Source organism: Pinus tabuliformis, chromosome 7 (genome assembly GCF_031772625.1).
Source record: "Pinus tabuliformis cultivar Carrire ecotype Pingquan chromosome 7, CPIR1, whole genome shotgun sequence".
Lineage (NCBI taxonomy): Eukaryota > Viridiplantae > Streptophyta > Pinopsida > Pinales > Pinaceae > Pinus > Pinus tabuliformis.
This window is the reverse complement of record NC_142293.1, coordinates 2,010,100,414-2,010,116,376: the sequence shown is the minus strand read 5'-3', so window position 1 is coordinate 2,010,116,376 and position 15,963 is coordinate 2,010,100,414.

The window sequence follows — 15,963 nt, the reverse complement described above, 5'->3', positions numbered from 1 at the left end:
CTTACAGAGATACCTAGGTAGGAATAATTGTGTTTCAATCTATTCCTATAAGCTTCTGAAGTGATAATCATTAAAGAGAATGGATTAATGAACTGTCTGTTTAATTAGTTCCTTCTGAATCAATAAATCATCAATATCTTGTTTTAAGCATAAGCATATTCTCTTGAACCTTCTGAACATCGGTTAGAGGATTTCATACTTATGATTGTTTAATTTTCTGACTAAAAACTGTAATAATCATATTATTTTTTGTTTCTGCTCACCACTATTCAAACTTTATCACTGTGTGAAGTTTTATAGCAGCCCTCTACTTTGGGATTGATATTAATCAAAAGGTTAGGCATTATAGCATTATATCTATTTCATTCATTAGTCCTCCAAACTTAAAAAAAAAACCCCAAAACAATTATCTTAGATGCTCTGGCATTGATAGCTGACCACTATTATCTCATAGGTATGATAGAAGCCTTGTAGAAAAAAAAGTTATAACAAAAAGGCCACGATGGCCTGTTTGCAGCAGCAAAACCCTAGAATCCAAAGCTCTGATTCCAAATGTTATGCAACCATCTCACAAAAAGATAGATCAACGACTTAAATATTATCCTTTTCAAGGGGTAAACCTCCTTTACACTACATAAATGAACAATTCTTGGATGATACAAATGACAAGACCTCCTTTGTATATATATGGGAGTCTAAGGGATCACAATATAATTAGAGCCTACATAACAATAATAATGTAAGGCACTACAATAACAATAGTGGGCTTCTATGGGGCACAACAACATCAATATGAGGCCTACATGGGCACAAAAATAACAATAAGGGGCACACATTAGTATTATAGGGACCTAACAGAGTGATCTAGTGATTAGGGTGTTGATAGGAATATAAATGTTGGTTGAGATGGAATATGAAATACATGTAATTAAGAAGAATCTAAAGGCAACACATGATAGACAAAAAAGTTATGTAAATCAGAATAGGTTGTTTAAGAGTTTCAAGTTAGGGAACATGTGGATTTGTGCATCAATCCCAAGAAGAGCTCCTTGAGGATTGGATCATGTGCCATGCTAGGACCTCGGTGTTGTAGACCTTTCATGATTCTTGAGAGGATTGGATCAGTAGCATATCGATTTGCAGTGCCTCCGACAGTCAAAGTCCATGATGTTTTCCATGTGTTTTTGCTTAAGAAGTATGTTAGATATGTTGATCACGTGATTCACTGGTTTGTATTGCAGGCGGAGCCAGAAGGATAATTCCAATCGGAACCTCAATGCATTTTGCAGAGAAATATGCTCATGCTCTAGAACTGAGCAATTGAGTAGGTTAAAGTGCAATGGAAGCACTTTGGGCTCGATGAAGTTACATGGGAGATGGTTGATCATATACGGGCTATGTATCCTTCTCTATTCATTGGTTGAGCTGATGTCTTTTGGTATTTGTTTTGGTGTGATGTTTTGGTATATGTATATATGTATATGGATGTAAATACTACCATGAGTTGTGTTATAAAGCTTCAATAAGCGGTATGATTATCATGCTGTTATGATTGTCATGTTGGTTGTGTTGGTTTGCTTCTCAGTAGGTTAATCATTGTAAATATTGCAACGGGCTAAGTGATAAAGCTCCATGGGAAATATGTTTTTCTTTTCAGTAGTATTTCTAGTTGTAGGTGTCATTGAACATTGAGGTTGGTGTTCCCCCAAGGGGGAGGGTTTTGTAACAACCGTGGTCAAAATCCATGTAATAAAGTTAATAAAGACAAATAATAACCAAGGTCATGGGACACATATTCCAAGTTGAATGTTGGGAAAAAACATAGTGATGGGATCACTTGTGATTAATAATGGCTATGGAAATTGGCAAAGGCAATGACAAAGGCTTTGAAGAGGCATTAATTGACATTTTATTTATGAAAATAATGGAAAATGGGAGAAAAAGAAGGTGAAAGGTCACAAGTTTCTTGTGAGGAGGAAAATGAAGAAAATAGAGGGCTCATTAATAAAAAGGCTTGTACGGATCAGTAAACAACTTTTGGTCAATGTCATTTTTATTTTTTATTTTTTTTAGCTTGGAGCTCTCTCTCTATCATACTCTTAGACACTTAGAGTTTCCTTGGAGCACTCTTGGAGGAGTGTGGCATACTTGGGATTTGGTGTAAGAAGGCAAAAGAAGAGTAGGAAAGAGCAAGAGGACATCGGGATCAGCAGTGACAATGGGTTTCGCTTGCAGATACCGAGTTGCATGTATGGTTTCCTTGCTAGTTTTGGCATGCATGTGGTTTCTTGGTTATGATCTATCGTTGGCGTGGAGGATTTCTTGGATGATAGTGGTTTTCCCTAACCTTGCCATTTCCTATATAGCCATTGTGTTGTGGGTTTTATCTTTGTTTTCTAGTTGGTGCTCATGTTACTTATGCCTGTGGGTTGAGTTACTAGTTCTTGGAGCCTTGGTTAGACAAATGCTCTAGAAGCCCTGTAACAACTTGGGTTGAGTTACTAGTTCTTGGAGCCTTAGTTAGACAAACGCTCTAGAAGCCCTGTAACAACTTGGGTTGAGTTACTAGTCCTAGAAGCCTTGGTTGGACAAATGCTCTGGAGCCCTTTGTGGGTTGAGTTACTATGCGTGGAATCCCTGGTTGGACAAATGCTTTGGAGCCCGACAATAACTGTGGGTTGAGTTACTAGTCTTGGAAGCCTTGGTTGGAATAAACGCTCTGGAGCCCTAGACATCTTGGGTAGAGACTGATCTAGTGATGGTTAGTGATATATGATCGTCACGTGGAATCACTGGTTGAGGGTTGAGGTGGCTTGGCCTCTGGAAGCCTTGGTTTGGTTTTGTTTGATTTGTTTCATGAGATCCCACATTCATGCTTGGAATATGGCATGGGGGTGATTAATTGAAAGAGAGATTTGGTTTAGCCCAATCTATGGTTGGGTGGTACCTAGAAGTCCCTAACTTGGTTGGATATTCATATGTTGATAAGTGCTCTTTTCCTTTGGTATTTACATGAGAAAATGTGCTTGCCATTATGTGGCTTTAATAATTGTTTCATCATTGATTTATCTCTGGTTATTTGCTGGTTATGAGAATGTTTTATGATAATCTTGATGTATGGCTCTCAACATGTTTTGATTAGTATATGAAATAATAATGAACGAATGACCTAATAGATAGCAATACAACTATTGGGAGGAGATATCAATCCTCCTTGACGATTCTCAAATAAGTATGAGATACCTATGTTCAGATATGTTGTTATGACATGTAGATTTCATGTTTACGATATGTTTGATGAAATGCTTGTCATGGATAGTATGGGTCATATCAAGTTCTTGGTCAAGTGTTTGCACTAGTAACCCTATCTCAGTGTTAATTATATTTTTTGGAAGTTTCATGAAGTTATGTGCAGTGGCCTCATGACCTTGAAAAAGTGGCATAGAATCTGGGGTCACTGACACAAAACTGCCTAAAAAAGGCCACAATCACATGCATGCCTTGCTGTGGGAGTGATTGGAGGGTCTTAGTCACATGAATGGCTTGTCATGGGAGTGAATGGAGGTCTAGATCAACAAAACATCAAGTTGTCTCAAGGGTTGGGCACTTAGAAGGGTTGGTTGTCTCCTTAAGGTTTTGTATCTCATGAGGAAGGTCAGGTTGGTCATGTCTTATCATTTTCACTTTCTGAACTATACTTGGGGAGTTGAATCATATCATAGCAACTCTTTGTCACATGTTTACCCCAGTGGACCGGTTAGCTTGGGTAAATGTGGGAGGAGGGTGTTACAATCAGAGGCATGGTCCTCTTGGTGGAACTTGGTCAATCTCAAGAAGCAAAAGAACCTGCCTCCTATCATATGCTGGGGCATATGGTTGGGAAGGAACATTGTTGTTTTTATTGATAAAGCCTTGTGTCTTGATTGGACTTCTGCACAGGTAATTGCAATTTATGATCTTCTCTCGACAGATGACACAAAATCAAGGACTCACACTATATTGGAGGAACAAATTGACAAAGCTTGGTCATGGGCCTATTTTGATGGATCATCCTAAGATGGAGGCATCTGTGGAGGGGGGCACGATTTCCATATAAATGACAACAACTCCTTTAAGCTCAAAAGTGGTAGGGGCTGCGATACAAATAATTATGTTGAGCTCCTTAGCCTAAAACTTCTTCTCATTTTTGCTATTGAAAAAGGGTGTCATCAAATGTAGGTTTTTGGTGATTCTCGTGTGGTGGTAAATTGGTTCAATCAACAATCTATTTGTCACGTGCACACACTCACACCCATTTTGGAGGAAGTCTTAATGATAAAATAAATTTTGACCACATTTATTGTCAACATATTTATAGGGAGAGAAACATAATTTCTGATACACTCTCCAAGGGGGGCGCACAACAGGCCCGAGGTATATGGCAGATTTATGAACAGATAGGAAATTAACATTACAAATACCACTGCAGGCCCATCATAGAGGGCATCAAGGATGGTGCAGTGTGAGAATGATATAACTACAAAATCACATATATTAATATATTTGACTGTTTTTGCTCTTTGCAAAGTTTTTGGGAGCTATTGGTAGACATGATCTTTCAATTTCTTGTATATGTATATTGGTTATTTAAAAGGACTTTTTAAACAAAAATTTGATGGTTTTTTGTTGAACAAAAACATTGTATCTATATCTAGATACTTGTCAATAGTTATCACTGTTCATGTAACACCCTCCTCCCACATCTACCAAAGTAATCAACCAATCGGGGTAAACATGTGACAAGAGGCTACTATGATTGTATTCAGCTTCCTATGTGACATTAAGGAAGTGGAATCGATGAAAATACAACATCTAGACCTTCCACATCAGCCATAAGACTCCAAGGAACCATCCCAATCACTCAGGTAGCTAGCCCCTGGGTCCCACTGAGGTTTTAAACCACTTGACCTCTGGACACTCCCATGTTATGGGCCTCACAACGTCCAGGAGGATTTGGATGCTCTCATGAAAATGCATGCGAGCGTCCAGGGACTATTTTTCTCAATGTTGTGCCAGCGTCCCTGGGATTTGAGTCACTTTTTTAGGCCCTGGTCACTCCCCATAATTGAATGACACCTTCAGAAGAGAAACATAACAAGGAAACAGTGGTGCAAATGAAAATACTTGAACAAACCCTTAACCAGACCCCTACTAGCCATGACAGGCATTTCTTCAAACATATCACAAATATGTAATCTGTAGGTGTAAGCAACATATTTAAGCATAGGGGTCTCATACTTATCAGAGAATTGCTATGAAGCATTGTTCCCTTATATCATTTGTTGCATTATCATCTATTAGGTCATGGATACATTGTTCATTCATTTACAAGTAAAAACATGATGAGAGACATACACAACCACTGTCATAAAACATATACATAACCAGCATAATAGAAACAAAAATACGAAGGAAATCATAGGCATATGATCCACATATAAACTAGTATAATACTCATAGAATTACAAGGAGAAATAACCTCATATTTATGATGCAAAATCCAAACCTAGGATGGGATTACCATGTTCCACCCGACCATAGAATGGTTGAGCTAAATCTCTCTTCATCCACTCACCCTCGTGCCATATTCCAAGCATGAATGTGGGACTCAAACCAAAAGAACCAACCAGGGCATCCAAGGCTAAACCACCTCACCCTCATTAATAGAAACTAGGTTTTACTGTAATCCATCTTGGATCACTAGGCCAACACAATAAACATGTAATAACAGGCTTTACCATGATCTCCGCCAAATGCCACCAGATTTCTCCACCTACACCGTGAGGAATATTCCTGTCTCCTAGTCTCTCAGGCTTTACTGTAATCCATAGTCTAATCTAGGGATCACTAGGCCTTAAATCAAGACACCACCCTCTAGGCTTTACCTTATATCCCGCCATTCACTAGTTAGGATTCCTAGGCCTAATCAAGGGCAACTGCCTGTTGCATTTACCGTATATCCTACCATTCACCAACAAGGATTCCTAGGCCCATTGAGGCAACACAAAATACGACTTTACCGCATCCCACAGTCCAGTTCAGGGGTTACTAGGCCATGTGTTCTATCATTCGGAGATCCACCTCACTCAACTTCGAATCCATTCAACAATCCAGCTCAACCAAAACATGAGAACCCCATCACACCATGGCTATCTGGAAATGGAAAGGCTAGGCTGAAAACATTGTCACGCTTGGCAAAATTCGTGCCATAGCAACACAAGAAACACATGCAATACCACGCATGCCAAATCTAGCAAGGAAAATACACATGCAAATCGATATCTACAAAGAATATTGTTGTAGCTACTTGATCCCGCTCTTCCTTGCTTGTTCCTTCCTTCCTCTTGCCTTCTTTGCCTTTCTTGATCCAATGCCAAAGTGCTCCAAGAAAAACTCTAAGTACCCAAGAGTGAGAAAGAGAGAGAACAATAAGGGAGCTCTAAAAATGAACTAAAAAAAGGTTACAAACTGATCCTCAAAAGCCCTTTTATGAATTAGGCTTCAATTTTCTTCATTTTCCTCCTCACATGCAACCTATGACCTTTCACCTTCATTTTCTCCTAGTTTCCATTATTTTCATAAATAAATGTGCCAAAAATGTCATTTTGTCTTTCCAAAGCCTTAGCTATTGGCTTTGCCAATTTCCTTAGCCATAATAAACCAAATGAACACCCACTATGATGTTTTTCCCAACATTCAACTTGGAATAAATGTCACATCAACCGTAGTTATTATTTTTCCTTTGTTAACTTTTATTACATGATTTTTTCACCAAGGTTGTTACATAACCCTCCCCCTTGGGGGACACCATCTTCGATGTTCAACCACACCTATACCTCAAGGAAACCGCTAAAAAGAAAACATACTGCCCATGGAGATTTATAACATAGATCAATGCAGTATTTACAATGATCACCCTGCTGAGAAGCAAACCAACATGCCAACATAACAAGCATAACATCATAATGACATGACACCCATACCACTTATTGGTGCTTTATAACATAACTCATGGCGGTATTTTCATCCATATACATATGTACATATACCAAAACATCATCAAACATGTACCAAAACATATACCAAAACACCATATCAAAACTGGTTTTCCTCAACCGACAAACAATGAAGGATACATAGCCCGCTTCTGATTCACCATCTCCCATGTAGATTCATCAGGCCCAAAGTACTTCCACAACACTTTAACTTGCTCGATTGCTTGGTTCCAGAGAATGAGCACCTTTTTTCTGCAATATACACTTAAGCTCCACTTGGAATTCTCCATCTTATTCCACCTGCAATATAGACCAGTCAATCACATGATCAACATCTTTAACATGCTTCTTAAGCAATGACACATGGAAAACATCATGGACTTTCATTGTCAGAGGCAGTGTAAGTATATAGGCTACTCATCTGATCCTCTCAATATTCCTGAAAGGTCCACAAAACTGTGGTGCCAGCTTGGCACATGATCCAATCTGTAAGGAGCTCTTCTTTGGTTTGATGCTCAAGTACACATGTTTCCCAACCTAGAACTCCTTGAACAACCTATTTCGATCTACATAACTCTTCTACCTATCCTCTGTTTCTTTCAAATTCTTCTTGATTACCTACATTCTTGTTCCATTTTCGCCAACATGTCCGTTCCAATCAACACCCTTTTCACCATATAACTCCAACTTACGGGAGTATTGCAACTCCGCCCATATAATGCCTCAAACGGACACATCCTTAGTGACTCTTGTGATCTAGGTGGATATTGGTGGCCACCTGCCAATTCCACTTGGACCCCCACCATTTCTTCTTTCAGTTTTTCAGTTTTCTTAATTGTAGCACAATTTATTATTTTTAGTAGTTTTTTGGGTCCTAAACTTTCAGAGTCGTTTTGAGGCCCTAAACGACATTTTTTTTTGGAAATCTACCGCCAACGATTTTTTGTCTAAAATTGTCTTCTTCATCGTAGTCCTTGGAGAGATCTTTCCAACAAGCTATCATGCGCGTCAAACGGAGATAATATGACCAAGTCATGACCCCGGGAAGTTAGCTATCCATATCACCCAAACGGGGCCCATAAACTCTTGGTGTTACATCTCCTTGGGTTAGCGTTTTGGTTGTTTAGGGTTTGCTCTTATTGTTCAATAATAAAAAAGGCCCTGGAGCCTCATTGTAGTTCAATTCAGAGGCATGTAGCCTCCACATCTCCTCTCAGAGATAAGCTACCATCGCCCTAGCTGGTGTATTTCCATCTTTTTTTGTAAGCATATTTCAGTATTTTGCATTAATGAAATGAAGTATTATTTTCGCCGCATCTCTGTGTTTATGGTTATCTTTGTAATTTGTTGCGTTCATGTTTAAATTCGGATCAGTGGTATCAGAGCGGTCTACTTTTTTTCTCTGTTTTTCTTTGCATGTCCCCAACGAGGTCGGGATATAAGGAGTTAGGGCTTGAACTGGTCGAACCTTTGCAAGACCAGTCTCGCAAATCCCGACGGCCTCCCATGGCGGATGAAAAGAAAGATGAGGGGGCAGGAGATCCTATCAAAATCTTGCTCAAAGAAGCCCTTGAGTGACAAAGGAATGCGATGATGGACAGCTTTGCCAAGATCCTTTAGTGACTACCCAGGGGCGACGCATCGGCTTCCAACAACTACTCTGGAAATGCCACACCGTTTAAGGTACAAGTTAATTTTGAAATCCCCATATTCGAGGGTCAGATAGACATAGATGTCATCGATAAATGGTTAAATCTGCTAGAGGGTTATTTTTCTGTTCATGATTTTTCCAGTCGGGAAAAGATTATTTTCGCTCTTCTCAAAGAAGCCCCCACGTCAAGGACTAGTGGGAAACCTATTGCGACTTGAAGGATGAAAGTACAGGCTCACTATTTTCAGCCACACCCACTTGGAATTCATTACAGGATGCCATCAAGGAGCAGTACTACATTGTCGGAAGCTATGAGGATCAATACATAAAGTGGACAATGCTACAGTAGGGAAGGGACCAAGATGTGCCGGAGTTTACCAATATTTTCCATACCCTTCACACAAAGTTGGGTATCAAGGATTCAGAGCAACATTTGGTAATCAAATACTACGGCTGCCTGCACAAGTACATCCAGGGAGAAGTAGAATTCCTGAACATCTCCTCGCTCGGCAAGAGATACCGATATGCAGTCAAGGTTGAGAAAAAGTTTAAACAGAGGAAGCAAGACTTTGGATCTGCGAATCCGAAGCAAGGGAAAGGTGCCCCTAAACCGCAGAACAAAGGACAAAGACAAGGCGGGGCGGCCCAAGACAACCTGCCAAAGTTGCAAGCAAAGAACAGGGTCGCGAAGCCAAAAAAGGACACGGGAAAGTGGTGTGAGTTCCATAAGAGCTCCACTCACAACACAAGTGAGCGTCGGACCAAGAATCCGCTAGTGGTTGAGCTAAAGGTTTCAGAATCAGATGCATGTTCCGACTCTAAGTTAGAACACGACAAGGGGAATGACAAAGGGAAGCATATTATCGATCCGGAGCCCAACGCCACCATTGCCACCATAAAGATCCAGAAGGAGGAACCCGAAGATCCAAAGGAGGAGGAGCGTCTCTTCCACTCCCAGATGTGGGTAAAAGGCTCCCCGCTATAATTCATTGTCGATAACGGAAGCCAAAAGAACCTCATTTCGATAGAGGTCGTGAAGTGGTTAGGCTTACTTACCACATCACATCCACAACCGTACACCATCGGGTGGCTTCACCAAGGACAAGATCTTCGCGTGAGCTAGCAGTGTCGCCTTCGACATCAAGCCCTTCACAGATGCGGTATTATGTGACATTGCTCCCCTTGAAGTTTTTGATGTATTATTAGGACAACCAAACTTGTGGAAGCAACATGTTGTGTATGAATCAAAGCCCCATGATGTTATTATTACTTTGAGAAATAAGTTGTACAGGATACCAAAGGTAGCACTGCCTACCGCCATCTCTTTGGTTATTGCAAAACAATGTAGTAAGCTCATTTCCAAAACCGGGAAATTTGTTTTCCTGATGATACGCCCTTAAGGAAAGAAGAATACGGTGGCCACGACCTCCAGACAAGGCCCCTCTGCATGAAAACTATAGATGGACAAGGTCGTGGAGGAGTATGAGGACATCTTCACCTCTCTCGCAGTGGTTCCTCTGCATTGTCAGGTCAAGCATGCCATCGATTTGACCCCAGGTGCACTGCTGCCCAATGGACCAATCTATCGGCGCTCTGTTCTGGAGAACGATGAAATCAAGAGGTAGATTCAGGAGTTGCTGCAGAAAGGTCACATCCATCTGAGTTCATCGCTCTATGGTAGCCCGATCGTGTTGGTACAGAAGAGGATGGGGCTTGGAGACTCTGTATTGACTATCGGGCATTGAATAAGATCACTGTCCGTAATAGGTACCCAATCCCACAGATTGATGACCTCTTGGACCAATTGAAGGGGGAAAAATATTTCAGCAAGATGGATTTGAAGTCAGGATATCACAAGGTACCAATCAAACCGTCTGATGTGTGGAAGACTTCCTTCAAAGCCAAGGAGGGCCTTTTCGAATGGTTGGTTATGCCTTTCGTATTGACGAATGCTCTTGCAACCTTCATAAGGACAATGGATGACATCTTGCGGCCATTCACCAACTCATTTGTAGTGGTATACTTGGATGACATCCTGATCTTCAGCCAGAGTTGGGAAGAGCACCTCCATCGCATCCGACAGGTTCTCCAAACACTGTGACAACACAAGTTATGTGCCAATTTGGAGAAATGCACTTTTGGCATAACCCAGGTTCAGTAGCTGGGATACATTATTGATGAACATAAGGTGCATGTGGATCCAGCCAAGATCCAAGTCATCTGAGATTGGCCATCTCCAACCACTCTAACAGAGCTCCACAACTTTCTAGGTCTTGCCAACTTCTACTGCAGGTTCGTGTTGGGATTTTCTCATATCACTTTGCCCTTGAGTCAAGTCACCAAGGGAGGAGCGAAAGCAAAATTCTTTTGTTCTGAATCTCAACAGAAGGCATTCATAGAGTTGAAAGATTGCCTCTGCTCAGCACCAATGCTCGCATTACCAGACTTGCAACAACCATTTGAGGTCGAGACAGATGCCTCTGACTATGCTATTGGGGTAGTCCTTACTCAACACGGGCATCCAGTGGCATATCACAGTGAGACACTTTCAGACACAGTCCGGAAGTATCCCACTTATGACAAAGAGATGTATTCCATTGTGCAGGCCTGCTGACAATGGAAGCATTACATTTTCGGGAAGGAAACGGTCATCCACACAGACCACCGACCCTTGTAGTTCATACAAACCCAAGGGAAATTGCAGAATGATCGCCATCAGAAGTAGTCCACATACCTGCAACAGTTCCATTTGAATATCAAGTATAAGAAAGGTAGCACCAATAATGTTGGAGATTGCCTCAGTCGACCACCGATCATGGCATTAACCACCATGCTCAACTCTTGTGGGCATGAGACTTCTGATTGGCCACTTCTTTACAAAATAGACCCAGAATTCGGCCACACATACCAAACACTCTTGGAGGGTTAGCATGTTCCAGATTTTCACCTCCAGGATGCCTTGTTATACCACCTGGGTCACCTTTATGTTCCTTCAAGCGAGCATGCCAAAATTATTTGGGAAGCACACGACAGTCGGGTTGCTAGGCATTTCGGGGTCGAGAAAATGGTGGCAGTGCTGCAGAAGTATTTCTATTGGCCAAATCTTCGATAAGATGTCGAGAAGTACATCAGATCATGCACTGCCTGCGCCATTGCCAAACCGACCATCAAGAAGCAAGGCCTCTATACCCCACTGCCTACCCCTAATCGACCTTGGGAATCCATCTCCATGGATTACATGTGAGGCCTTCCTTCCACTAAACATGGAAACGGCTGTGTTTTTGTGGTCGTCGACAGGTTCTCAAATATGGCCATTATGGCTGCCTGCAAGAAGAATATCACAACCGAAGCCGCTGCTAAACTCTTCTTTGAACGAGTGTGGGTACACTTTGGGATCCCATAGTCTATCATATCAGATCGGGACAGTAGGTTCCTTAGTACAATTTGGTCCAGTCTCTGGTTGATGCTGGACACCAAACTCACTAAGTCCACAGCCTTCCATCCTCAAACTGGTGGCCAGACAGAGGTTGTTAACAGGATGATCGCACACATTTTGCGCATGTACAACTGATCCAAAATGGATATAGAGTAGACTTCTAAGCCTAAAGTATTCCTCACAAAGGAAAATTAAAGTCAAAGGATGCTCCTGGAAATAGTATCATTGCAGAGATCTCTTCATTCTGAATCTAACACTATTTGAATGGGTGAAAACGAACTTCAGATGAAGAAGTTATTGCGAAAAGAAGATTGCCCATTGGCCTTTGAAAATGAGGCATTTTCTTATTAAATGGGACTTAGGAGAAATAAAGGCTTTCTAAGGAAAATCGCACCGGAAGAGGTTAAAGGGCGGACTTAGACCCAAAGTCGAACGAACCTCTGATTAGCGATCTCCGATATATCGAATCGGAGGTAGGCTACCATGCGATATCAGGACCCTGGGTGAGCCGATTGCGATATGCGATGATCAGCATCAGCGATCGGCACAGTCAAAGGGAAGACCCCTAGGGCCATTGCGACATCGATATTGCGATACGCTGATATCGACGATCGGTGATAGGGGATCGCAACTGATACGAAGGGTCGTTACATATGCGATATGCCGATGAGCGATGTTGGCGATCGGAGGAACAGAGACGCAGTCAATTGGGCAGATGCAATATGCAATGTGCGATATCAGCGATTGGAGTGATAGGAGATCAGGAGATCGATGAATCCCCAATACAAAGGGCCAATGCTCTTACGTGACATGTGATTGCGATATGCAATCAGAGGCATGGACTTGATGAGATTATGGATGTGATTTCATAAGTTTTGAAATCCAGAATTTTGGATTTTCTGTGTATTCCCGTGTATTGATGTTTTTGGCCATTTCTTGGGTTTTAAGTGTTCCGCCTGTGCGATTGCAATTTGCGATGACAGGACGGACCCGAGAGGGATATAAATGCGATTCTATATTATTTGAAGTTCGATTAAACGCCCCATGCTTCGTTTTCTAGTGTATTTCCGTTATGTGGTCTAATTCGGGAATTATACAGGAGGAAGGCCAAACGACTGGGTTGCCCATGCTTGCCGATTCCTTTGTAACAGTCCCTGTTATAAATTCACTGTACCACACTGTAAGCGGGTGTTTTGTAACAATGATGTAGGAATGCGTTATACGTAGAGAGCCAGAGAGCCAGATGGCTAGATGCAAAGCCAGAGAGCTAAAGCGCCAGAGGGCCAGAAGCAGAGCCACAGAGCCGGTGAGCCAGAGGGCCAGTCGAAGAGATAGAGGAATGTTTACACGCAGAGGAATAGACAGGAAGTTGCAGAGCCGGAAAAATGCCTCACAAAAGCTAGAGAGCACAATTGATAGAGGGAGCTCACAAAAAATGTAGCAGTGGAGAAGCGAGTTCTCCCTTCAGGGAGCTCACAGGTGTGCAGAGCCAGAGCTCAAGATAGCTGCGCAGAACCAGAGGGTCGATAGCAGCAAAGAGCCAGAGCCAGAGCCAAGAGCTAGAGCCAGAGCCGAGAGCCAGAGCCAGAGCCAGAGCCAAGAGCCAGAGCCAGAGCCAGAGCCAAGAGCCAGAGCCAGAGCCGAGAGCCAGAGCCAGAGCCAGAGAGCTCACAACAGACTTCTAAGAGCCATGATGCCATAATGAAGCTACATAATAGTAAATAGATCATATGATCCAGTTGTTGCTAGTTTTTAGAGTGTGTTGAAGACAAAAGAAGGAATTCCAGAGACAGTTCAGAGATTTCTGAGGGAGTTAGAGAAGCCAGAAGCTCAGAGCACTGACTGAAGGAGTCAAGTCCAGAGAAACCTAGATCTGTCTGTAGAGTGAGGACAGCCAGCGGGATAAGATGGTATTTCTAAACCCATAGGTTCAGTGTAAACCAATGGAGTTGAGCGTGGAGCTTGTAAAAGAATTTAAGCCATAATCCCAGAGAGCCTAGCGGAGTTGACTAGAGCTCACAGAGACATAGCCCAAGAGTTTTGGGTGAACTCCTAATTACATTGTTATCTTATGTGTTTGTTGATTTGCCGCTTTATTTACTGTTATGTGTGCTTTACATCAGCGTAAGCAAATGTAAATAAGCACTTGAACAGTCTAAAAACAAAAACAAGCATACACCTATTTCAAACATTTTTAATTTCGCAATTTGTTAATCATAAGATCTGGGAAATAGTTAAGCTTTGGAAGTGGGAGAGGTTCTTGTAAGCTGACAAGAAGCCTTTAGTGCCCCATTTTCAAATCAGGTGGTATCGAAGCCTGAGATTGATTAACCCTACATTCAAAGAAGGTGATATCAAAGCTAATTAGAGCAAGTGATATCAGATTAGATTGCTTGTATGAAAGGTGTTGAAATAGCCAGAGGTTGATTGTATGCTTGTTTGCAGAGTGACTATTGTTTGAGTTTGCAAAGGTGTCTAGTCAATTTAATGTCTTAAATTGCTCTACATAAATTATCAATCCGGGCATCGTAAACTGATGAAGTGTGGTGCACTATATGTGCTTAGTTAACCTTTCTCTTACTTCGTTGTTTTATAGTTTATGTTTGTTTTTGGGGTTTTGTTCTTATTGGTTTTCTAAAGTGTTTAATGCAAATGGAAATCCTATTCTAAGGTCTTAAGAATACTTTTAAAGGACAAGTATGGATAAAGATTTCAAGACAAGGCCTATGTCCCTAACGGTAATTTCCAAAACTTAGCACTTAAAAAGAACTTAAAACATGTTATTGATGGAGTTAGTATTTAAACAAAAGTGTGAATATACAACTAGTTCAATCAAAATAAAATGCAATAACCAAATAATGAGCTAATGACTATGAGACCCAGTATCCTTGCTGCTTCAGCAAAAGGACAAGATGATTCTATCATGTCATTAGTTCAATCAAAATAAAATGCAATAACCAAACAATGAGCTAGTGACTATGAGACCCAGTATCCTTGCTGCTTCAGCAAAAGGACAAGATGATTCTATCATGTCATTCATTAGTCATTAAAAGGCTATGTGCATCACTAATCTACAATCAACTTGAAAGCAATTTATGTACAGCTAATATACATGAGAAAAATGTAAAACAACAGTAATCAAAAAAACTTTGTTATGTACAGCTAATATACATGGTGAAATAAAATGCAAAATTAAATGACAACTATACAAGGCAGGGGCCCCCTACTACCTATGAAATCAAAGCAAAATTAAACACACTTGCATGAATTAAAATTGCATGAATGAAAAATCTAATCTACCTTACATTCTACAAAGCAATATTTACAAAATGAAATCTACTCTACCTTACATTCTACAAAGCAATATTTACAAAATGAAATCTACTCTACCTTATATCCTAATATGCTCCATGACATCTACTTCACATCTCCTTCCATGTTGAGAACATCAAGGCTTTATTCAATTTCTTCAAAAGTACAAAGTACAACAAAGTTCTCCAAAGCTTTCAAAAGCCATCAAGGAGGAACTACAAACTTAAGAACTAGGGACTAAAAGAAAGACTAAAAAGGACTAACAAATGAAGGAGAGAGATCTCCTATTTATACAAAAAGATGAGAGCCATCTCATTAATGATAATCCATGAATATCTCCCTCTACCTCTAGAGTCCTAATCAAAATAGGAACTGATAAGACACATGTCTTTTAGAGTTACAATACAATTAAGAGATGTGACACATATCCTCATGATCCCATGATTCTTTCCACTCAAATTCGAATTTGGCCTTGGGGTGCCACATAAGGGACTTCTAGAAGCCTCCTTTCAACCTACACATGTCAACAA